Here is a 25,778-nt window from a genome sequence, read left to right as displayed (position 1 = left end):
ATTAAAATTAATCACAGTAATCAGGCCTCACAATAAAAACTGACATAAGGCTTATCAAACGAATTCTCTCTGCCGCATGAAAGAAACATGAGAACAAGCCCAAATTAGCTTTCTATTTTCCAGCAGCGAGCAGAGGAGACTGCCGAAGGTCACAGCAGCCATCTCGTAGGGAAAGAAAATGACATGGAAGGCTGGGTCTCTGCTCATGGGCAGTGAATGCCCACCCAATTAAGCAGATTAAACATTCACTCCTTGTGATGAAAAAGCCCCGCGCAGCTGAGCTAGGCTGCCTTCCCTGCCTCCTCCTCGTCCAGAGCCTCTGTCTGTTAAATCGCCCTTCCTTTCCCTACTACATTCAGGAAATAATTGGCACTTGTTTAATGCCAAATTTACATTTGTTTTGCATGGGAACAAAATTTGCTTGCAAACAGCTATGTGTGTGAGCAAATGGGCATTTGTGCTGGTAAATAAAATAGACATGCAGTTTTCCAGTTTGCAGATGTATTATTCAACACAACAAGCAGCAATAGCCTTTAATTTTCAGTTATTCCTAAGTACTTAGGCACAAAACATAGCCAGAAAAGCACTTTTTTTTTTGTCATTTATGCCTGTTCCTGAGGTTTTCTTTCACATTTGTCCCAGATGCATATATTATCAGAACTGACCAGATTTTTAGAACTTTTGGATTAAATCTGCTCAGTGAAGCAATTTATAGATTTAACACATATTTGCTGATCACCTACTATGTGCTGGTTTGTAGGGATTCACAAATAAATCCATGCTGCCTGCCTTCGGGGAATCTTGCAAGTCGTGAAGAAGGATTTAAAAGTGGAATATGACCTTGGTGGTACATGAGTTGAGTAATAAAAGCATTACCCTCAGAGAGCTCTGGGTGACAAGTTAGGGAGCAAAAACATCAAAATAATTATTTTTGCTTGCATAGTTGGAATATATGATATTTGATTTTAGCAGTAAAGGTAAACAAAGAAAGAAACAGGCTTTCTGAGCTAAGGGAAAAATACAGGGAGGTGTGAAGATCCAGGATTCTTTGAAGACATTTAGTGAGGGTACTCAGTGTGACCAGAGAGGGTAGTGGGAAGATATTAAGTTGCATTTTAAAGGGCCTTGGATGTCATATCAAAAGATTGGACTTTTATCAATGCTTTTCTAATTTAATATGCATATGAATCACCAGGGGACCTTGTTAAAATGTTGATTTTGCTTCAGTAGATTCAGGTGAAGCCTGAGATGCTGCTTTTGTAAGAAGCCCATAATTAGTAGCATGCTTGTGAATATTTAACAACTGGCTCAGGGTCAGGGTCAGAAGGGCATTTGCCAATCCCCGTATTGATAATACTCCCGCCACGGCCGATTTCAAGCGGTCAACGTGGTGTCACTAAGCACGGAGTTGGAAAGGGATGTGCACAATCAGCTCTTTCAAGTCACTACAAGCTGGCTCCAGGACACCATGGCTCCTAGGTGATGCCCAATGCTGCTGATCGAGGTCCCCACTTTGTGTAGGAAGGTTCAAATACAGTGGTTTGCAAACTTGGCTACACGTGAGAACTACCTGCAGGAGACTTTAAAAGTCAGGAAGGAGAAATGAAGAAATCTCCCTCCCAAACCCATTCATATATTCAACGAGTATATAAGACACAGTAGTTAAGTGGTGAGAATTGCCTTACATTTCCCCTCTTCCTTTCTGTCCCCTCTTGTGTCTCCCCTCCCTCACTCCAGTGTCTAGAACTGTTTATCCAGCTCCTCATTTTGCTGACAAATATTGATTTTCCTTCTTTTTCCAATAGTCATAAATTCTGTTTTCCTTAAACCTTTTTATTTTCAGTCTCCCTAAGGAAAAAGTAAACCTTTATTTCTTCACTTTAGGCTCCGGCTGGACACTGGCCAGATATGTAACAATCGACCTCGTTTTAACAGGTCTTATTATTGTTTAGGTGTTGTCAGGCCTACAGATCAGGAGCTGAGTGCCATTAAATAGATATTCTAGTATATTCACAGAGAGGGAGCCCAAGGGAAAGCACTGGAGTCGGTCATAAGATGGGGGAGAGAGTAACTTTGCGCAAGAACTTTCGTTGTGGTTTTCATGGGAAGGAATCAACAAGGCAAGATATGCAAGCTTAGGATTGGGTAGTTTGAGTAATTTCCGTGGGCTCTGGAGTACAGGGGCTATCCTTGATTATCTGGTACCTGGCCGTGGTGTGATTAGGGTAGGTATACAGTGGCCCAGAATGTGAAAGTATGACAAGGAAGGTTGTTTGGGGTATGGACTCTGGATTGGTTGATGTGTATCTGAAAAGCACACCCCAGGAAGAGAATGCCTCCCAAAGTGGGGGGATGGGAGGAGGGAGGAAAAGGCCAAGGTAAGGTGACTCTGGCATATACTGGGTCTCTCAGAATAAAGCATTGCCAGCATATGCCTATAGGGCAGATGTTGAAGTATCAAGTTTGCAGAAGCTAGAGACATAGGCTATTAATACAAAATCAGAATGAGATAAAAATTACTTAGAGCCCCTCCACCCTTCCTTGGGATACCCGAATTTCTTTTTAACATTTAAAAATGTATACTTTAATAAGTATAAAGTATATAAACAATTAGGTAAGCTTGTGAAGAAGCTGACCAAGGTATACAAATTAGGAGATACATGTGTCCCTCTAAATTTTCTATACCTCATTTTTTTATAGAATACTTATTCAAGTTGTTTAATATGCAATTTCTCATTTTTCATTTTGGAAGTCATTTATTGTAAAGATAGCTCTTTTGTTTGATGATGAACAGCAGCCACAGCAATTATTCTGGACCTCCACGTTAGATAAATTCAATTTCTTCTTGAGACACAAGTTTCCATCTGTATTTCCAAGGTAATGTTTTTATTATTTCTGCAGTGTCTGGTGGACCCTGATACATCAGCAAATCCAGTGATTTACTTCTCTTAGAATGCTGTGAAACTGCAGAAGAGTGAGATGGTAGCACTGCTGATCTCCAAATTTCTAATACATTGGGTTTAGGACTGTCTTTTCTGCCAGGGAACCTCATTAATGGCGTGTGTGGCTTGGCTGCCTGGATGACCCTGCTGGCAGACGCCATTTTGCTGCCCATCATGGCCCCTGAGCAGGGGCAGCTTCTGAGTCACGAGTGAGCCACAGTGACAGCCCAAGCTGTGGGAAGCTGGGGACAAGATCTCAGAGATAACCTGAATTTTAAAAACAGCTATTTGTTACGTCAAATGAGTCTCTGGTTGGTGGAGTCTTTAATGTGTCTTATATCGGTATTTTTCTCCTTATTCAATTCAACAAAATTCTGAGTACCTGCTCCATGCCAGGCAGAGTGGCCAGTGCTGGAGATGGGGATGTGTACCAGGCAGAGAGAGCCATGGAGGAGAATGAAAACAGCACGGCTCCGGGCAGCCTGTGCCTTGCTCTCTAATGGGGAAGACCGACATGTAGACAGCCACGTGGAAAGCAAGGCAGAAATAAATTGAGGCTTAGAGAACCTAGAGGAAGAAGATTTAACAGGAAATCCCTGTGGGATGGCGATTGTCTCAGCTCATCTTTGACAGGAGCTGCCTGGCAATTAAAAGTGAAAAATCACTCACAATCCCCAGAAATGCAGATTTTCTGTAGTGTTGATTGAAAAGAGAGTCATTTTCTCAGCATACCAGCACTAAAAGTAGCACACAGGGTGTTATTCTAAAAATTAAAAGGTTTAACTTGAAATTTTTTCCTAGAGCAAAGGCTACTTCATCAGCTTGTGGGTCAGCTGCTAAGAATGCTGCAGGGAAGACCGATCAGTTAGAATGTGTCTGCAGAAAGTTAACAGAAATAGTCCCTCATGACAGTTTAAGCCATAGAGATATTTATTGGTCATAATAGCAAGAAGTCCAAAGGTAGGTGGTCCCAGGGTCTTTTCTGTATTTGTGTTGAGGGAAAAAATGGCCACATTCCTTTGGAATATTTCCTATCAAGAGTTCAAGCCTGTTTTCCATTCCTTGGGTATGGCCTGTCTTGCATCTTGCTTGAGCTAATAGAATGCAGAAGAAGCATTGTTGTATAAATTTTGAGCTTAAACTTCAAGAGACTTTGTGCATGCCCACCTTCATTCTTGAATCCTACTGATCCACCTTGGGATTAAGCCTGGACTAATTTACTAGAGGATGAGAGATCCTGTGGAGTAGAAATGGGCACCCAGCTGTGTACTCTCACCATCCCTGAGGACACGCCAGCTCTTGGTTGACCTGGCAGCTGACCACAGATGCATGAGTCACACCAGTGGAGTCTCCTGAATTGCCAGCTATAGAATCATGAGCTAAATAAATGGCTGTTGTTTTAAGTAACTGAGTTTTGGGGTGGTTTGTTATTAAGCAAGAGCTAGAAGATACAGGATCCAATGATATCACTAGAAACTAGGATCTCCCTGCCTTTCTCTCCTGCTGTCTGCAGTGTGTTGGCAGTGGCCTCCATTACGGCTGAAGGATGGCCCCTGCAGATCCACGCTTCACGTTCTTACACTATAGCACAAGTAGGAAAGAAGGAGGGAAGAAAGAAAAGGCTCCCCTTATTGCTCCAGCCTTTCACCAGGCCAGGAGCATAATCTCTCTCAGACAGCTCGTAGATGACTTCTCTTCGTGCTTCACTGATTGTGATTCGCGTGGCCTCCCTAGACAATCCCTGGCAAATGCTATAGTGCATTAAAAGTCATCACACATCACATACGTGTAAGATGGTTGGGTTACCATTATTTCATTATCTTTTCTGGTTTTGCCTCTGGCAGCATCCTTTACTTACCAGTTTCAGGATAGGGTCAAGTTCACTCTAGAAAGCTTATAAGCTAAAGTGAGTTTTGAAGGAGAGAAGAGAATGTTATTTAGCGAATTGGCTATCAGTGAGAGGAAGGCCTTCTGATGTTAGAGGGAGAGAAAAATGGGCTGTGAAAATATGCACAATCTAAGTAAATGAATCATAAATTTAAGAACAGTTATATATAGTGAAAGTCAAGTGAGAAGACTAGTAGCTGAGAAGTGGAGAGAATCAGAACTTAATTTTACGTATGATTGACATTTATTTTCAAAGTAAGAATATATTTCATGGTAGTAGGATTGCTACACATACTAGACTACACTGACCCGGGCCTCCAAGTCAAGCATTTAGTACTGTAGAAGATATCCCAAGCATTTGACTTGTAGAGGCATCTAGAGAGAAAGTTTGAGTATGTGTACACTTTTGGGGCGGAAAGTTTGGGAAAAGGACATTTCATGTGACAATCAGTACAGCAGGGAACATCCTACTCATAAAACTGTAAATTTGATCAATGCCTTTAAGTTTATCATTTTGATAATAGAAAATCCATACGATAACATCACAGTTACTTGTTTTATTATAGTAATATCCCTGAGAAGCAGATAATAGTATTCTGAGTAAGGCAAAAGTGTAGTGTTATTAAAAGAACAATTTATAATTGGAATTCCAATAGCTAGCCACTGAGGTGTAGTCATTTTCTGTAAGAACCTGTCAAAACACAGAGTTTCATATCACCTGTGGAGCAAAATGAAAGACTCGGAGGCAAAGAAAACTCATAAAAGCCTACAACATGTCTTGTTTGGGTTGAAACGAATATTCCCCCACTGAATACTTTTAGACTCTGCCACCCTGGTGCAAAATGTGGGCACAAGTAGATTACATTTATAATGTGAAATGAGAAGGAATTTTATTGTGATTGAAAACAAAAACTAAACAAACAAACAAAAAAACAAAACAGTTTAACTCTGGAGAGGACTTACAGGGGTCATGATGATGGGACTCTAATTTTTGAACTGATCGTAAGAAAGGATTAGACTTGTCTTGTGCTTGATGCTTGGTTCTTGTCTGAAGAAAGGATGGAGGAAAGGAAGGATAGAGGGAGGGAGGGATGAAGGAAAAAATACAAAAATGAATAAAAGTGTGGGTCTGGAAGTAAAAACAAAGTTTCAAGAATGCAGATTTAAGATCCATGTAAGGAATAAATTAATGAAATTTTAATCGTGGCCTGAATGGAAATGAGTTGCCTTGGGAAATCAAGAGATGCATGTCACTTGAAAGGTTCAAGAGAAAGGTACATGGTCACTTGTGAGGCATGTTTTAAGGAATACTCAGGTAATAGATGAGAATGGCGTAACATGATATTTAATATCCTTTCTTAATCTGAAATTATCTCAGCGATGTAATACACACAATACTGATTTATTTAGTTACCAGGACCAGACCTAGTCAAAACTATGGATAAACTGACAGCTTTTTGTCAAAATCCCCACGTCTTCCTTACTCTACATTAGTTATTTTATTTCAGTGTCCTCTTTCCTGTCGGTACACATTTTTCCCTTTTCCTACCCCATACCAATATGATCACAATAATCACTATCTCTGAAGCGCAAAGAAAATCAATCATATTAACTCATTGATTTTATGTGCTGAGGACTCAAATAAGTGATTTCCCCCACCAGATGTATTCCTGTTCTAAAAGGACCATAGAGGAAATGCAATGCTTGGAACAAAGGAATGAAGGATTCACTAAGTGGGGACTTGCAGAGACGTTGCTCTGCCTGCAAGATGTCCCCTTGTACCTCTCAAGAATTGTGATTGACCAGAGCCACACGTGAAGTCTTCCCTGTCAATAATAGAATATTTGGCAGTCATAGGGAAGCTATTGCTGATGAGAACTTTTGAGTTTGGTTTTGTAGATGGGGTTAATAGCACAATTTCCTTTTCTGCTTCTTATTTCGGGTAAACAAATATGCCTCCAGTATCTGTTGGTATAGGTAGTTGGTACTTGGCTGGTATTTGCTGACATAACTAATAAATAGTACAAAAATTGACTAACAAGAGTGATCCAGATGCTACCCATCTTCTTGGAAAAGGAACATTATTTCCTTTGTAGATCATGTGCCCTAGCCATACAGAAATGGTAACATTTCCTCAGACATTCATGACCACATGTGAGAATACACATTATCTTGGGAACATGTGAATGAAAGTCTCCCCAGTGTCTCGATTCAGATCTCATCATCTCTTGCCTGGACACCTCAAGTAACCTCCAAACCACAGGCTCTGTCCTCTAAAATCCAATTCCCTCAGTATCTCCAGTCAGTTTGCTAGAATATATCAGATCACGTTACTTTGCTACTTACAAACCTCCAATGTCTCTCAGTGGCCAGCAGAATCAAGTTCAGACCCTGTATCCTGCTACACATAAAACTGTCATAGAAATCATATTTTCCCAGCAGTCCTAATTTAAATATATTCTTCCTATTGTCTATCCTATAACCTATTATAATTTCCTGGAAATGTCAGCATCTGCCAGGTGGACTCCCATTCCTACAGCAGCAAAAACAAACAAAAAAACACAAAACTTTTCTTAAACCATGGGGCCCCCTTATCCCAAACTTTACACATTATGTTCTTTCTCCATGGAATGAGCCTTGTTTTTGTCCCATCCAGTACACTTCTACCCACCCTTGAGAGCCCAATTCAAATACTTTCTTCCATGTGAGACCTCTTAAAGGCAGAATTATTTCCTCGCACCTCTATACTCCCAAGACATTTTGATAATACCTCCTTGGTAGTATTCACCACAGGACATGTTGATTTTTTAAATACCTATTTTTGGTTCTGACTTATGACCTTCCTAAGTATTTCCATCACAGAAAAGGTGGTTGTGATACACTGCCAGAGCACTGAACTTGGGGACTTTGGCTCAATTCACAGCTCCGCTATTTATGAACAGTATGAATTATATTTTTAAGCTTACATTATGTAGAATGATTACATGAGCTAATATATGTTAAAGTGGTGCATAATAGCACTCACTAAATATTTAAATCATGTAAGGGCAGGTAGAGAACAATGTCCAGTTATAGCATTATGCATATAGCATTTTCTCTGCTTTATACCTAGTAAAGTACATATTGCAGGAATTCAATAAGCCTTTGTTGAATTAATATTGAATGATTATAAAGAAAATAAAGGGGCTATAGAAAGAAAATGTTTAGCTATTGATAATATTGGTAATCTATGAAATACTAATTTTTAGAAATATGTTCTGAACAATTATAAGCATGATTTGGCAAACTTTTCCTTAAAAAAGCCAGATAGTAAATAATTTAGGCTTTGTGGGCTGGAGGGTCTCTGTCACAACTATTAAACTTTGCTGTTGTAATACAAAAGCACCAGGGAGTGGCTGTGTTCTGATAAAACTTTATGTACAAAACAGATTTGACTCCTGGTCCATGGTTTGCTAACCTCTGGCAACATGTGTTGCAAATCTTTTTACCTAGTCTCTCCCTGCTTGGATTGTCTATCAGCGTTATTTACAGTTATTTTATTATATGAAAGACTTTTTTTTCATGTAGTCAAATTTGTCAAGATTTTTCTATTGGTTTATGTTTTTCGTTTTTTAAAAAAATACATATTATTCTCTTATCCACATAACTTGATGATTTTCTCTTTATTTTTTTCTATAAATTTTAAAGTTTGTTTTTCACATTCAGGTCTTTGATCCTGCTAGGAGTAATTGCTGTCGCTGTGAAGTAGAGAGACAATATTTTTTACTGTTTGGTTTTTTTTTTTCTTTTTTGAAAGCCACTTGTTCCAGTTCTTTTCACTGACTAGTCCATCTTTTCCCAGCTGATTTTTAGTACCGCCACTCTTCTGTATCAAGAATGTATTGGTTTCTGAGTTCTCTATTTAGTCCTATTGCTATATTAGTTTATTGCTGTACCAATACCATATTGTCTAGTACTACCAGTCTACCCTCCTTTTTTTATCTACCTGTTACTTTTCACATGCATTTTAGAAGCAATTTATTTCTGTGCTAAAGGGAAAAAATCTCATAGAATTCTTATTGAAATTGCTTTGACCTTATATACTTACAAAGAAGAATTTATATCTATATAAAATTAGGATATCCCATCTATGAGTATGGTATAGCTCTCCATTTATTCAGTGTTTTTATGGCCTTCATTAATGTTTTCTAATTTTCTCCATCGAAGTCTTGAACATTTTTGTTATATTTACTCTTAGATACCTCATATCTATTATTAATGATACACATTTCTAATATTTGTTGCTAATGTTGAGAAGCTTATTGATTTAGACCTTATATTCTTTCCCCTTTCTGAACTCTCCTATTTGAAGTTTTTAGATTTTCTTGGATTTTCAATTGAGATAATTATTTTATATGCAAAGAAAATCAATTCGATGTTTTCCTTTCTAATACTTCTTTTCATCTTTCCTTATTATGCTTGCTCCTCCTCTCTCTCTCTCTCTCTCTCTTTCTTTTTAGTCTTACTATATTTCCAAGGATTCTGGTATCATGCTAAATAGTTAGGGTGATGGGAAGTAGTTTTGACATAAAAGGGATGCTTCTAAAATATTATCCTTAGGAATCATGTTTGCCATGGGTTTTTAGCAAACAACCTTTAGCAGATCAAGGAAGTTCCCTTCTATCCCTTGTGTGCTAAAATGTTTTTTATTATGAATAAACTCCACCCCTAAACTTTCCCTCTTTCCAACTATATTTTCTGTTAAATGGTATCTCAATCATCTCAGTTGTTCATGGCATAGCTATCTCCTTTGCAAACACCTTCCAGCTCAAATCCTATACCAAGTCATCTCGATTTTTGCTTCCAGTTATATATCTTGAATCAATACACGCTTTTTTTCCTCATCTCTGGTGCTCTGACCCTAGTCTAAGACACCATTATAACATACTATTTTACTTCCTTATCTCCTAACTGGCCTCTCTCCAGCTGCTTTTTTCACCATCTGGTCCTTCTCCTTACAGTAGCCAAATACAGCTTTTTAAGCATAAATAGGATCATGTCACTACTCTGCTAAAAAGAACCAAAATCATGAAATTATCATTGCACTTAGGATAACATCCAAAAATGTTAACATCCTTTAGGGTCTTGCATTATCTATTTCCTTTTCACCTCTTCATTTCACTCCCAATCAAGCTTGGGTTCCAACCACACTGATTTTTTTTCTCAGTTTCTCAAACCATCCATGTTCTTTCCTGCTTTAGAACCTCTCTCTGGAACACTTTCTCCCTAATATAGGCCAGGCTATTTCTATTAATAATTCATCCTTCAAATCTCAGGCTAACCACCACTTCTCCTCAGAGCTGTCTTCCCTACTACTTATTTAGATCTCCCTGTAATTTCCCTTGAAAGTACTTATTAAAATTTAAGTTCTAAAGAAATTTTTTGAATTATCTGTGCTTATCTCCTCCTTTGTGAAGACATTTCAAGTATGTACCCAATGTGTAGTTTCTAGTAAGAACCAGTGTATATTTTTTAATGAAAAAATAATTAAGATGCTGAAGAGTGACCTACAATTCACAGCATCATTGTGAACTCATTTCCGTTTTTTTGTTTCTTGCATTTCTTGGTTTAGATAATCGTCAGTCTTTCTTAAAATTGGAATATACCATAAAATCTTTCTTAAAACTGAGGAGAAATTTCTTGGAGAAATTGCAAAGACTCCCCACACCTAAATAGCCAAATTGACTAATGACTTAACTAAGAGAGGTTTCCCAAAGAGGTCATCCATGAAACCATCTCTCTTTATGAAATAGGTTCAATAATAATGATAATGTTTTTGAAATCAATGAGTACAGTTATGAATAAACAGAATGCAAATTGTTTATATTTTAGATGTGTTAAAGCTAAGCATTTAAATAAGTCACATGGCAAATTCCAAAGGTAGCCTTAGAGTTGCATGGAAATTTTATTACAGGTTAGTGGTGGTCTTTGTGCTAGTTCTCTAATGGATAGAATCAGGAGGAAGGAAAGTTGACAATTGTAAACTTCAAGCTATATTATAGAGATTATAGTGTTGTGAGAATTGATCAAAATAATATTGGAACATCCTGGATAATGCTGGCATATAGGAGGCATTTAATAAATAGTGACTACTATTGTTATTTGTTATCATGTTATTGTTATTATCATCATCCCTCTTAAAATCATATGTGAACAGTGTTTTAGAGCTAATAATCAAAGAGTAATGAAAGATGTTACTGGGCTGGTTATTTTTGTGCAACTGCAAAAACTTTAAAAGCTTCAGTGACTCTCCCCATTGCCAGTTGGATAAAATCCCGGTTCTCTAGAAGGGCTTTCAGAATCCTTTATAAACAATGATCAAAGAAGAGGAAATGCAAAAGGTCAACAAAAATTGAATTAATATTTAGCATCAGTTATAGTCAAAGAAATATAAATTAAAACAATTGGCATGCTGTATTTTACTATCTAATTAGCAAAGGTGTTTTGTGATAATATTTACACTGGGTGACAGTGTAATGAAAGAAGTATAAATAATTAAAATAATTTTGAAAAAAATAACATATATCAGGAATCTTTAAGTTTTTCTTACTTTTTTACCCCGTGGTTCAACTTCTAACAATAACAATTGCTAATATTTGAGTCAAGTACTGGACTAAGTACCTCATATATATTGTCTGATAAATAGAACCCAGGAAAATAATACAAAAATTAGAAAAATATTTATGCAGAAAATCATAGCATAGTTTATAATATCAAAAACTTAAAAACAATATAAAGATCCATCAACTAAAAAATGGTTGTATTCATTGTGATAGATTATGATGCAACCATTAAAATTCTGATTATGAAGGGGTAACATAGAATCATGTATTAGTTACAATGTATTTGAAAATAAAATACACAGAATTGTGTCTATGATGCGATTTCAACCATACCAAACAAATAAACAAACAAACAAACAAAAAAAGGCATTGAAAAAAGGATGGAAAGAAATATACCAAAATATTTGCAATAATTTCCACAGCATGGTGGGATTATGGATGATTTTTAAAATGTTTTCCTTGGCCTGCCGCGGTGGCTCATGCCTGTAATCCTAGCACTATGGGAGGCCGAGGCGGGCGGATTGTTTGAGCTGAGGAGTTCGAAACCAGCCTGAGCAAGACTAAAAATACAAAGAAATTAATCAGACAACTAAAAATATATAGAAAAAATTAGCCGGGCATGGTGGCACATGCCTGTATTCCCAGCTACTCGGGAGGCTGAGGCAGAAGGATTGCTTGAGCCCAGGAGTTTGAGGTTGCTGTGAGCTAGAATGACGCCACGGCACTCTAGCCCAGGCAACACAGTGAGACTCTGTCCCAAAAAAAAAAAAAAAATTTTTCTTTATACTTTTATAAATTTTCAATGTTTTATAATAAGTATGTGTCATTACTTTTACAATCTGACAAAAGTTATAAATTCCCTAATAAAATCAAATGCTCCCCTCAACAATAGTCCTTCGCTGTTCATCCTAGACTACTTTTTCAGACTCATCTCATGGCAGCCCTCTGTATCAACCCATCCTGAATTAGATGCTGTGCTCTTATATGCCACTGTTCATTTGTAGTATAAAATTTCCTTTGTGATGTTCCCTTTTTCCCATTCCCTCCATGACTCATCCTTTGAAATATATTAATAACTTGACTATCTCCTTCTCAAAGAAACCTCCCTCGCAGTCAAGGAGGCTAGGTTCTTCCTCCTACAGTTCACTGCTCCTTGAATACACCTCCAGGATAACACTCTTCCCTCCATCCTATGCTATAATTTGTTAAATTGGCCACCTCACAATAGTCTACAATCTTCTCGTGACTTTCTAACATGCGGCACAGTACTAGACATGTTATATAGATTAGATAGATAGATTAGATAGATAGATGAATGAAAGGATATATGGATAATAATATTATATTAGGTGGCTCAAAGCCATTCCACAGTGCAGAGGTTGGCTGAAGAAAAAGTCAAGAGACTCTTTGGAATAAGAATGAGGGATATGCAAAGTACCTAACACTCCTTCCTTCAATAATATCTATACAAAGTTTGACAAAGTAAAAAAGAAATAAAAATACAAATTTCTTCCATTAAAAAATAGGGTAAAAAATCATGGAAACAGAACATAATCACCAAGTTTTTTGTATCAGTGAATGTGAAATGAAGGTTCAATTTCATGTGTTGGCCTTTTGGGTAAGATTCATAGTATTGCAATAAGGTTTTGTTTTGAGTTTTGAAACTACATAAAAGGTTTTAAGCAGAGGCTGATCTTGAGATAACTTCTGACCAGAGAAATGGGAGATAAAGCATTTCTGTGCATGTGATACAGGCAGCAGTGCTTTTCATAGTGTCCAAATATTATTTTTCATCAAATCTGTAGAAAAGTTTTCAACCTGCCCTAATTTTTACCAATGAATCTAATAGTCCCGGATTAAACTGCAGGGAAGGGGAGAACATAAATTCATTCCTTTCGTTCCTTGTAATATGAGGGTTTGTATTCTTTCCAGCTGTAATAACCTCTAGACTTCAACAAAATTGAAAACGTTTAAATAGCCTTTCACAACCTTTCAGTAGAGTAATGAAGTTTTAAGTGCTCACTGGGGATTTTTCAGTTCAGAAAAATCTAAGCAGCAGTAGATATTAAAATCTAATGTTTACTTCAACTCTTTTACAGCCTAATGGGTTTTTCTGACAGTGTAATTTTTAAAAGATTGGGTTTCATTTATTAATATAGTGTACTCATGCTGGAAACCTTTCTTCTTTAAGGACTCTGATGGGAGTCTTATGGTTAAACCTTGGTTGAAAGCCAGAGGGATCAGCAGGAACAGGGAAAACAGAAACCTGCAAACGGACTCATGAAGGCTGGAGTCAAGCAGGTTGTTTTGGGTTTAGAAAATGGGGAAAAGTCCTCTTTATTACTTAAGCACTATAGGAGGTGAAAAAACAAAGGCAGGATGTGAAGCCCCTGTGAGCACATAATTATGAGTGTGTGAGTCACTGGAGTCCACACAGTTGTTCACAACCAAAAGGTCTGCCTAAAAAATCCAGCTGTTTACTAAGCTGATGGGAGTGATATGATTCTTCTGGGGCTTCTCTTCCAGGGGCCAGTGGATAGGTATTTGGAAACCAAGGAGAAATTGCAGGATGAGCAACGGGCGGACCCACGCTTACTCAGAGAGAGGATGTGATTTGGAAAGATTCCATTTTATATATTGTGTTGCTGTAACCAGTATGCGGGAGAAACCTGAGCAAGCTCCAACCAAGTGGTAATAAAAAAAAAAAAAATGCCACATCTTGTATGCTTAATGCCTCAATGTAGTTAACAGAGATTTGCAAGATAAGTACACTAGAGTGGGAAGGGGCAGGATTTATTTCCATTGATTGTGATGTAGTAAAGCTACTCTCAGGTATATATATTATCAAGCATGCTATTTTAAGTTATAAAATAAAAATGCCACTTGAGGATGTAATTGAAAATAATATTGTAAAGTAAAGGAGCTTGATGGTCATAAAGGATGGATAGTTTGGCATGTTTTTCATCTTCACATTTCACAAATAGATGGTTTTGTTCTCAGGTGTATATATGTAGCTTCAAAATTGGCATCCTGCCCTAATGGATAAAGCAATTTCAGAAAATGTAAAATATAGACTAAATTATCTCTTTAACAATTTTATAATAGTATCAGAGTTCCTTATTGTTACTTGGAAGATGATCATAGTTTTTTAGAGAACTTTAAAAATTCAGATAAGAGAAACCAAAGCCAACATTTCTTATAATCTCAATGGTCATAGAGAAAAAAAAAAAGAACTATTTAACATTACATCATGAAGATTTTTTAATATATCCTCTTCTATAACATAATGATTACATAATATAGCTTTTGTTGTTTTGCTATAAAATTTTGATAAGGGCCCAAATAAAAGTCATTATAAAGTATTTTTCATTCTGTTCAAAAAACTTTTATTTGAGTGATTAATTCTAACCCTGATTTCTCAACAAAGATCTTGGCCAGTTTCTCCAGCTGCCTTGGCAGATCTCCATTCAGGGCTCCCATACATTTGACATGCCTCAAAGAAAGCTCATTATCTTTTCTTTCTTTCAGTTTCTCATTCGCATTTGTGGCAAGTTCTCATAATTTTACGTCTGCTTTATACCTCTTAGCCTCATCTAGACTCTATGGTCCATTTCTTACTAAGTGTGGTACATTCAGTTCTTCCAAGCATCTCTAGCATAGGATTCTACAGCTACTCCAAGCATATACCTTGTCGTGCCTAGTCCATTGTCATTAACCAACTGATCCCGTCTCTCTTCTTTCTTAATCATATTACCTCGTGATGCTTAATTGATTGATGGGTAAATTAATTCATTTCATCAATTGGTCATTCAACAAATGTTTATTACATGCCCAGTATGTTCTAGGCACTGGGGATGTGAAACAAAATCGCATCTCCCCTTACTCAAGGAAGTTACAGTCTAGTAGGAAGTAAGAACATAAACCCAACAAGTGTAAGATGATCATTATTTGCTATATTTGAGATAAATACAATTATAGTAGGAACATAGAATAAGAAATACCTAGACCTTTCTGAAAGACTCAGGAAAGCTTCCATCTTTTTAAAAGAATAATATTTTTATGTCACATTTATATCAGAAAATTATTAACTTACTTCTATAGGATAAGGTGTAAAACTCTCAGTTTCCCTTCATGGATTTATAAAATCAACCCCCCTTCAACCTGTCCAATCCTGTTTCTAGCTTCCCTACACAAACCCTTTGCTCTAGCCAACTCATCCCTGATTCTGTCATTGATCATGTTCTTTCTTCACTCAAAATACTTTTCCCAAACCCTCTGATTCTCTAATTCTAACCATCCACCAGACCTATCTCTTTTATTCAGACCCCCTTGACATGCCACCCAACATTGCCCTTCCTCTGCTCTGGGCTTCTGAGACAGAGACTATAATGCTTCCCATTTTGTTTAACTATTTCATGTGTATGTCCTATATCCCTAAGTAGATTGTTGGATCCTAGAGAAATGATTTTTGTTTGTACTTTAGTACATGGCATAACATATGACATATGACATAATATGTCCTATAATCTAGACAAATACTCTTGAACTGGAAGAATGAATAAGTAACTCTATGAATTATTTAACTGTATCTTATATAGCTCTTCATTATTCATTTAACATTTTGTGACAGAATCAGAGTGCACACCATTTGATAATGTTTGCATGATTATTTATATATACATGTATATACTTCCCATCTACTCAGAAAGACTCAGGGAGACTCACAGGGAAGGAACATACTCTAAACTCATTTAACATTTGACAAATATAAAATCAATGCCTATTGTGGAGTGTCAGACATCGCAGTAAGTATTGGGGCATCACCGATGGATAGAGCTGCCATGACGTCTGCCCTTCCTTGGGCTTACAGTCTGAAATGTTATAAATTCTTCATCCAGAGAGACATATGAATGCTAAGGTATGACAAGCAGAATCTAACATAGCCCAGGAGATCAGGAAAGGCTGCCCAGAGCCAGTGACATTTAAAGTATGTCATAAAGAATGACAGGAGTCAGCAAAGTAAAGAGAAAATGGCAGGTGGCAGAGGAAACAGCAAACACAAAGACTAGTGGGAACAAAGAGCATGTCATAATTGAGGACCTAGAAAAAATTTAATATGGCTGGAATATAAAATGGGGAACCGAAAGATGGGTCTGGGGAGTTGAATAAAGTGGATAAAGGTCAGATCATGTTAAAGACTTTGGACTCTACCCAAAGGATACTGGGGAGCCTTTTAAGGGTTTCACAGCAACTATATTTAGAATATTTCCTTGGGCAAAGTGGAGAATGGGATAAAGGAGAGCAAGAGAGGAATCAAGCAGATTAGTTAGGAGGCTGGTTGCTGTAGTCCAGGAAGAAGATGATGATGGTCTCAAGTAGACCATTATGGATGAAATTGAAGTGGAAATTAAAGAACTATTTAGAAGAAAGAATGGAGAGAACATGGTATCAAGATACAAAAACTACATAGTAACTGGACTTGGAAAACACAAGGAAGATTTGGTTCAAGTTTTGACTCTTGCTTGCCAGGTGACTCGGGCTGAATTATTTAGCCTTTTCTAGGCCATTTTGCTTGTCCATAAAATGGTGATTGTAGCTGGATTTCAGAAGCTGGTGCTATGATCTGAATGTTTGTATCCTCCCAAAATTTATATGTTGAAATTCTAACCCCCAAGGTGATGGTATTAGGAGGGGAAGGCCTTTGAGAAATGATTAGGTCATGAGGGTGGAGCCCTCATGAATGAGATTAGTGCTCTTATAAAAGAGGCCCCAGAGAGATCCCTCAACTCTTCTGCCATGGGAGGTTGTAGAAAAAAGATGGCTGCCTATTAACCAGGAAGTAGTTAGTCTCTCACCAGACACTGAAGTGCTAGCACCTTGATCTTTGACTTCTCAGCCTTCAGAACTGTGAGAAATAAAATTTCTGTTGTTTATAAGCCATCTAGTCTATGTAGTTTTTTGAAAGACAGCCTGAACAGATAACACAACTGAGGAAAGTATGCTTAGTTCTCTTTCTTTCTTCTCTCCTCCATGTGTGACCAAACTTTGTCATCAGGACTGGTACAAATTCTCCAGAAAAATCATACCTTGGTATGACCTTTTACTGCAAGTCTTTTCAGGACAACTCTCGAGCTCTGTTCTATGCACTATCTACTTGCATGATGGCAGGGCTTATGCAGATCTAGTGCTACTGACAGATGCATTGACATAAGGCAGGAGAGAAGAATGGAAGAAATTGGGGTAAGCAGGGAGAGTGGGATATGGAAAAATAGAGAAATGAAAAGAAAAAACATGAGCATAGAGGGTGCATAAAATTGATCATCCAGATGCTTTCTTCAATTAAGTCATAAATTTATACAAGAAGAGGATTTGCTTTGGGGAAGACTGAAAATTTACAAGGGTGCAAGTTTCCAGCAATTTGCAAAAAAACGTTCTCTATTGGAACTGTTTAATGGCCTAACCTAGATAGAGCATATGTTTACATTTGAAGGGTTATTTCCAGCATTTATTTATCACTCCAGTGAAATGTTAATCTCACATAAATTTTTCAGTTTTAAGTTTCAGATGAGTAATTTAAAACTTGTGGCAAAATGGCAAAATAGTGAAATTACCAGAGTGACCACATTAATCTTTTATTCCAGTGATTAACTGTGGCTTTCTTTTGGTGAACTTCATTGGACTCTTTGACACCCTTTCCTTACTCTCTGTCCTGCATAGCTCTGAACTTTTCTAAGTATACTGGATACATGCTGTTCTAACATTCCTTTTGGGGAGTGTGTTTAGATCTCTAGCTTTCCATACAAATCCAGATGGCCCATAAGATTCAGGTATGCACAAGATCTGGAATCCCTCTAGACCTGGCAGACACATGACTCAGGTGGTTCAAGCAGAGTCATCCTCAGGAGCTTTAACAGAGACATAAGAAAGGAGGCTGTAATTTCTATGAGATCATAAGCCAAAATAAAAAGTCAACCAAGAAAAAGAGTTTTCTCACTGGGGAAAGGAGAGCAGAGAAATAGAGAAGTCAAGAGAAAGTCCTATTGCTATTCTTTGAGCACCTGGATCCAGACACACCTGAATCCATCAAGCCCTCCTATAGTTGAGTTATACAAACCTTTCTTTTTGCTTAAGTTTCTTTGCATTGGCTTTTGATCATAACCAAAAACAACCTGATGCCACTTTTGTATTCAATAATACCTGAGTGCTTGTATATTGATAAAAATATTTGCCCAGAGATATCTAGAAATGTTTTATTGGAATTCTGTCTAGATCAGCCCTTCAGCCCTGTTTTATATCACATCTTCCTCAGAAATGTCAACTTGACAAAACTTCAAATAATGGAGCTTTTACCCAATATAAGCTACAGGCATTTACAAAAGAATACTTGTTACTTTATAGATTCAAAATGTTGAGAAACAGTGTAGCTTCTTAGAAAGAATACATACTTAGTAGTCTTGGAATAATATCTCATATCAACCACCTAATAATTGCATGATTTTTCCCACATAAATAGCTATACTGCACCTCAGACACATCAGTAAAATGGGAGTGATAGTGCTTCCTCACTTTTGTGAAGATTAAATTAAACCATCTACATAAAGTATTATCTCCTTGAGGCTAAGAAATCTGTTTTGTCCATTGTTACATCCCTAGGTGCTAGAACAGTGGCTGGCACATATTAGGTGTGTACTAACTATTTGGGTCAAACAGAAATGTCCAGTACATACTGAGTGCTCAATACACAGTAACTATTAATAGTATGGTGGTGATAATGATGACTACAGTGTGTTCATGGGTTAGTGAACTCTGTCACTCATGTGGCTATTCCCATAACCAAAGCAGACTCCTGACATTATAGAGATTGACAAATTCACGGCTTACTAGGATATTTGTTTATAACCCCAGCACATAAATAAAAGCCATACTTTATTCATTGATATTAATGAGCAATAGTGAGGATTACAATGAGGAGTGGCAATGATAGTAGCATTAATACTAATAGCTAAGATTTCCTGAGCATTTCCTTTGTTTCAGATATTCCTCTGATACATTTATGTTTTAGCTCATTCATTCTTATAAAAGTTCTATGTGGTCGGTACCACCATTGTCATCACAATTTTACAAATGAGGAAACTGAGGCACAGAGTATTTCTTAGCTTAAAGACAGAGCCGGACCTGGAAATAATGCAAAGGTCTTTTCAATGTCATCTCTTTTTCCCTGTAGGTTCCAAGGCCTGGATGATTTTCAGCCCAAGCAAGGCCTTTTCAACTAGCACTGGTCTCCCTGGATATGATGGTCCCGGAATCTTCCTTCCTTCCTTCCTTTATCCTTATTCCCATTATGTGGCATTTTCTTAATACTACTCTTTGAATAGCTTTTACCTAAACCATTCCAGAGAGAGATCTAGGAGACAGTAATTCACACAGGTGTGGAGGATTACTTATGGTTCCATGGTCTATCCCCAAAGGAATGAATCTCATTTCTTTCCACCTAAACTATTAAATAGTTCTCTCATCTTCTAGACTTCAGCTTCTTCCCCTTTTTCCTTGGACACAACTGAAATATGAAGCTTTTCCCATGCTGCTTTTGAGTAAGTCTTCTATTTCAAAATCTGTCACTGCATACCTGCAACAGAAAAAAGCCTCAATTCCCTAAACTAGCATTTGACACTCTCAAAATCTGGCTCAATCTAGCTTTTGGGATGCATTTCCTGCCCTGATCTCATGCCTCCTTTACCGTTTCCCACGCGCATCCATGTGATCTAACCTCCTCACCATTTCATATATTCTTTCCCATACCTGGGATCTCCTTTCCCTCCTCCCTTTTATTCAAATCATTCACCTACATTTTTTAAGCATTTGTTATAGGCCAGATACAGCACTAAGCAAGAGGGATAAAGTACCTAGTCTTACGTAGCTTTTACTCTAATGAGTGAAAACAATAGATAGATAAATAAATAAATAAGCAGAGGCATTTCAGAGAGATAAATAAAGAAATAAGCAGAGGCATTTCAGAGAGTGGTAACTGCCATGAAGACAAAACAGGGTGATGTGGTAGCAAGTGAGAGGATGACATTTCAGTGAGTGCTCAGGGAAGACATTTCTGAGTGGATATTGTTTGATCTCAAACTAAAAATCAAGAAGGACTCAGCTCTGTGAAAACCAGAGAGTTCCAGGAAGAGAGAGCCCAGCAAGTACCCCCGATATTCAAATACTATTCATTCTCTAAAGCCTAGTTCAGACTCAACCTCAGCCTCAAACTTCTTTTATCTTCCCACGTGAATTCCAGCACATAATACTTTATAGTCCATGCAGTGCTTACCACTTTATACCTTGGATGTTAGTTATTTATGGATATTTTTCTACCCTGTTAGAATATCTGAAATGAAGATCTATTCTTTTCATCACCTATGATGCTTAGTCCAATATTAATACAGACACTCAAATATTTCTTGAGTGAAAGAACAAAGGAACAAATGAATGAACAAGAAAAAAATCGTCGAATTTTGTTTCACTTATGGCTGGGATGAGGAAAACAGATATTGGTGAAAAGGAGTCTTGAAATGCCTCAAAAAGTGCCACAAATCCTATGAATGACACTTGTTCTCCTCATGGAGAACTGGAATTCTTCCATTTCCAGTTTGCTGTCTTTGGAGGAGAAAGTCCTGAATAAAAATTTTCCAATGATTCTTTTAAGCTTCTGTCTTTCACCAGGCAAGTTGATTTGTTCTAATAGGGCAAACTCCAAAGCCACAGGGACATTCTTCAAAGATCTGGCACAGTCTGAAGCCTGGGCACGCTTTGATGAATTTAATCGTATAAAGCTGGAGGTAATTGTAGTACCAGTTTCTTAGTAAAGTTGGTATTCAATGAAAGTGACAAGCCTGACAACTTCATTAACAGCATTGACATTAAGCAATATTGACCGTCTTACAGCTAAATAGGGAAGGAAAAATTACAATTTTGGTACATTTTAATCAAACTCCACTGGTAGTTTGTGTCAGATCTACCCTTGTTATTTGTGGGCTATTTTTTCAGCATACTCCTCCTTTAAGTGTTGCTGGGGAGAGGTTCCTCCCCAGCCCTCTCTCTGCATAGGAATCGAGGGAGGTTCAGGAGGAGCGACTGCATATTGTTCACCATAGATTAGCCATGAGCTCTCTCTCTCTAGCATGCAACCTGCCACTCACGGTATCCGACAGACAGTTGCTAACTTTCATCTATGGAATGCGCACAGCCAGGGAAAGATGCCCTATTGCAGCATTTATTACCTTTCTAGAACTGCTTCTGCCTTCAGATATTTTCCTGCAGATGAAATGCCTTTGTTCTTGACTTAGGAGGAATTCTGAATAGAGAATTAATATCACTTCCCCAATTAACCCAAGAAGGTAAATATGGAGAAATATAGCAGGAAATATTCTATCAGGGAGAAAACACACTTATAGTGCCATTTCAACAATAAATGTAGCTCATGGTTTAAGAAAAATAGTTGAATTTGATTCAAAAGTGTTGTTGAAATCATATCTTTCTAAAGTGGTGTGACTGTATTTTAAAATACTATAAGAGATTTTTCAATTTTTCCAATTTCTATATTTATGTTATGTTTGTGACAATAATGCATTTAGTAAGAAATCACCATTTTCACAACTTCCCTTTGAAATGTCTTTGTTTCATACATTTTATTTCTTTGTCAATACCTTGAATAAGTTATCTCTCTGGATTCTCTGAGTGTGTATATGTGTGTGGTGTTTAGCAAATAGCTCCAAAAGGGACATTATAAAATAACTTGACATTCAGCGTTAATTTTTAAGTAGCCTAATAAGATTTGTATAGAGTTTTAAGTTTTATTCTTCCTTTTATTATCCCTTTAGCAACCTAACATTTTTTTCAACACAGAAGTAACCTTTGACACTGAGCCCTGTCTGAGCCCGATCGCATGCCCAAGATTGGTAGTAATGAATCTATTCTTGGGTAGAGCTGAGCTGTCACCTCTTTTCCCCAAGACATGGTGTCAGAAGGATAATGCCAACATGTCCACAATGACATGGTTGGTTCTGCTCTGTTGGGATATGGTACATTTTTAAGAATGCCCACGTCTAAAGGACAGTGATTGGCTTCCATCAAGGAAAAGCATGCTCCTAAAAAAATATAAATTTTATGTTCAAATAAAACACAAGGGAAAAAAATGTCTGTGTGAAATCTCTTTTTGCCTTTATGCATTTTTCCTCTTACACTCTGAAGAGTTCCCACAGGACCAGCACTAAGCTTCTCTTCATTAGAACCCAGATTTCAATTTAAATTTTAATTAGAATAGATGACTAGAATACTTACTATTCTTTGTACTTTCTGCATAGAGCTAATCAGCAACTAGAAGCATGTCCCATGTTTTCATAAAAAGATTAAAATCTATTCCACAAAGATTTACTGCTATTCATAAAATTATTTTATATCCTACCATACCACTTTTTTTGTGGATGGGTCACTTTTGGAAGAAAGTGTTGTTTTTTTCCCATTCGTACAGTAATAGAACCAGGCAGAAAACTTGATTTTAAATATACACAAATCTTAAATTTTTGAATGATCATAGCTTTACCAATAAACACCCTGCAGAACCCTGGACTTTTTCCCAGCATTTCAAGTATGATGTTATAATAATGTATATGAATGAAAATGTACATCAGTGATGCATATAACATGTGCTATTCTATATAACCCAAACTGGTTCCATGTTATCCAAGTGATCATTTTATGACGACATAGTCAACACCTAAATTATAGCTAAATTACGACTGTATAATCTACACCTGAACTTTTGGCATTTTAGTGTTTACAAAGCAATTGCAGTGGATCAGTCATTCATTCAATCGACAAATATCTATTGAGCTTCTACTTTGTGTCAGGAACTATTTGAGATTAGAAGGGATGGGAGATGGATTCAGCAGTGAATAAGGCTGACAAGGCCTGACTGCACACAGCTTATATTTTTTCCACTATTTAGGGATAGAAGTACAAAAAGTACTATTATTTGAATGTTATGGATATAAGGAACTCCGGCTCAGAGAAGAGATGTGTAATCTTGACATCATCTCATGGCTAATGAGTGGTCAAGCTGTTCCTCACACCTGTACTGTCCTCACTCCAATGCCAAGGTCTTGGATGGCAGAATAGGCAAGAAGTAAAAGATTTTCTTCAAGACACTTCCTTTTTCCTATGTGATTATTATAGGACAAATCTAGCTTAAGGTCACCACAACAAATATTGACAGAATGCAAATGGAAAAGAAAATTAAAACAAAACATGGCCATTCTCTGGCACATGTAATGCCTCACTCTCTCTCAGTTTTGTTTCCCCCAAAATGAAAGTAGCTTTTTCATTTCTTTTCATCATAAAACCATGCATGCTGCTATAAAGCAAAAATAAAACATTCTGAAAAGAATGAAGAAAAAAGCAATAGTCACTACCCAGGCACTGTCTTACTATTCAGAGACAACCATTATTGTTCTATCACAATACATATATAGAATATATGTATTTATTATAATTATTAAATATGATACTATTCACGCTGTTCTATAATGCAAGTGCATTCCATATTAATAAATATAGATCCAAGTGATCATTTCCAGTGATTGTGTAGCATTCCATTCTGAGTATATATCATACTTTATTGAACCAATCTCCCTTTAATGGACATTTCAATAATTTCTATTTTACCTATTAAAAAGAAAGGTAAAATTAACATTCTTGCATAAAGACCTTTATATACTTGCCCATTTGTTGCCTTGGATAAATTCTTGGTGGAATTGCTTGGCTGTAAAGGTAGATAGCCATATTTCAATAATCACATGTATCTTAATTTACAACTACCAACAGGGTATGAGAGTGCCCATTTCTCATGCTCTTGTCTTTTTAATCTTTGACAACATGATAAACAAAGGAAAAATATTATTTCAATGTTGTAATTTTTAATTTTTAACTTTTTCCTGATTAAAAAATAATATACATTATAGAGAATTAAGAAAAGTATGTAAATTCACAAAAATAGAACTCATTTAATAATCCTACATCTGAAAGATAAGTTATTCATGTTATCTTACATATCTTTACATTATTTTTCCTAATTGTCTATAATATTTTTCAATAAAATCAGGATCATACTGTAAACATGCTTTTGTATTCTTTCTTTTTCCAAGTAAATCTTTTACTTGTGTACATATACAGAGAAAAGTTTATAAATCATAATGGAATAATTTTTAAACACACTTATGTAATTACTACCCAGATCAAAAACCAGAACATTGGTGGCTCACGCCTGTAATCCTAGCACTCTGGGAGACTGAAGCGGACGAATTGTTTGAGCTCAGGAGTTCGAGACCAGCCTAAGCAAGAGCGAGACCCCATCTCTACTAAAAATAGAAAGAAATTAATCAGACAACTAAAAATATATAGAAAAAATAAGCCGGGCATCGTGGCACATGCCTGTAGTCCCAGCTACTCGGGAGGCTGAGGCAGAAGGATCACTTGAACCCAGGAGTTTGAGGTTGCTGTGAGCTAGGATGACGCCACAGCACTCTAGTCCGGGCAAAAGAGAGAGACTATGTCTCAAAAACAAAACAAAACAAAACAAAACAAAACAAAAAACCAGAACATTACCAGCCATCCCCATCCCCACCAGCCTGCCAGAAGTGTCCCTGATCCTTCATCAGTCACCATCCCCTTCCCAAAAATGTACCCATTGATCTCATTTGCATTACCATAGATTAATTTTGCCTGGTTTTGAAGTTTCCATACATGAAATCACACAGTAAGCGTTCTTTTGTATCTGTTTTCATTAAACAGATTCATCCACACCACTGCATGTAGCAGCAGTCTGTTCGTTTCCATTTTTTTTTTTTTGCCTTTTCTTTTTTTATTATTTCTACAAATTTATGGGGCCAATGCAATTTTGTTGCATGCATAGATTTCACAGTGGTCAAATCAGGACTTTTAGGGTATCCATCACCTGAATAACATTCATTGTATCCATTAGGTAACATTATTATATTGCTATATTCTGTTAAAGAAAAAAATTATTCAGTGATGCTTGTTAAGCCACAGTAAGGAAGACTTTATGCAGGCCATAGCAATATGTATAGGGACGCCTGGAATGAGATTTTGAAATAGGGGAGAGAGCTTGGGCTCAACTCTGAATACAGCATGGCGAGTGGGAATTTATAGCAAAGGAGAAGAGTGGGGGTCAGTGGACGAAAAATTACTAAGGGGAACATCAAGGGTAAGGGGGATTTTGGCTAAACTGACCTAAAAAAATTCTTGCTAAATGCAGGCCAGGGTGATCAGACATCACCTG

General features: G+C 37.0%; 1 pseudogene; it reads right to left on the bottom strand.

The window, feature by feature from the left end:
• Positions 1-2,706: 2,706 nt before the first annotated feature.
• LOC105826102 lies at positions 2,707-3,118 on the bottom strand (annotated as a pseudogene).
• Positions 3,119-25,778: the final 22,660 nt, after the last annotated feature.

Source organism: Propithecus coquereli, unplaced genomic scaffold (genome assembly GCF_000956105.1).
Source record: "Propithecus coquereli isolate 6110/MARCELLA unplaced genomic scaffold, Pcoq_1.0 Scaffold85, whole genome shotgun sequence".
NCBI classification, from domain to species: domain Eukaryota; kingdom Metazoa; phylum Chordata; class Mammalia; order Primates; family Indriidae; genus Propithecus; species Propithecus coquereli.
The sequence above is the reverse complement of the archived record's forward strand: the minus strand, read 5'-3'. Positions and strand labels throughout refer to the sequence as shown.